This window comes from Crocodylus porosus, unplaced genomic scaffold (assembly GCF_001723895.1).
Source record: "Crocodylus porosus isolate Cpor-Errol unplaced genomic scaffold, CroPor_comp1, whole genome shotgun sequence".
Classification (NCBI taxonomy): Eukaryota; Metazoa; Chordata; order Crocodylia; family Crocodylidae; genus Crocodylus; species Crocodylus porosus.
The window spans coordinates 14,781,715-14,782,677 of NW_017728918.1; positions in this window are offsets into that span (position 1 = coordinate 14,781,715).

A 963-nucleotide genomic window follows, 5' to 3' on the forward strand; every position below is an offset into this window, starting at 1 on the left:
TCTTTCCTGCCATGGCAGGGGGTTGGACTAGATGATCTACTCAGGTCCCTTCCAACCCTAGAAACTATGAAACTTTGAAACTATAAACACCTTCCTCTCCTTCCCCAAGATTCTTCAAAGCTCACTGTAGCATCATGGTGAAGAAAATGGTGAACAAAGGGTGAGTGCAGAGCCCTGCTTAACTCTCCTGAAGATCAGGAAGGGACATGAGAGGTTGCTGTTGTACTTGACTGGTCCATGCTGACTGTAATAGAGTTGCTGACCATGGTGGGCTTCCAAGTTTCTTGAGACTCTCCCAGAGGCCATTTCAGTTTACAGTGTCAAATGCCTTAGTAAGGCCGATGAAAGAAATATACAGCCCCTTGTTCTGCTCCCGGCACTTTTCCTGTATTTGTCTGAGTGCAAATAACATATCTATTGTGCCATATATCAGAGAGAATATAATACTGGGTAAATATGTGAGGAATATAATCGATCCTAAATCTCTATGAATTTCACCGTCTTGTTTACTGAAATCTCATATACCATCTGCCCCTGCCTTTAAATTAATTTGTTTTCCCCTTTTCCTATGTTCCTAAGTTTTGCCTTGCTTGCAATTTTGGGGAAAATGTTTTTTCCTTCTTTCAAAAACTTGTATAAATATCAGTTTTCTTGTGTTTAGTGCAAAAGCTTTCTTTGCCCAGATTCGCTCACAAATGAAAATGTGATTGAAAACTGTATTTTTGGAGGAAAATACATCTATTTTGCTCAAACCCTACTTATTTTTTTCTGATCAAATTAATCTAGTTTATTTCCTGTACTGAAATGCCCCAAATTTTCAATGGTCACCATGTTTATATTTTTAAAAGAATTCTCAAGGAAGCGATCCTCAATGCACAAGCTAAATCTATTCCAACACGGAGGAAAGGAAGCAAGAAGGCACAGCAGCCCTCCTGACTCTCCAGGGACCTAGCGGACCTCCTG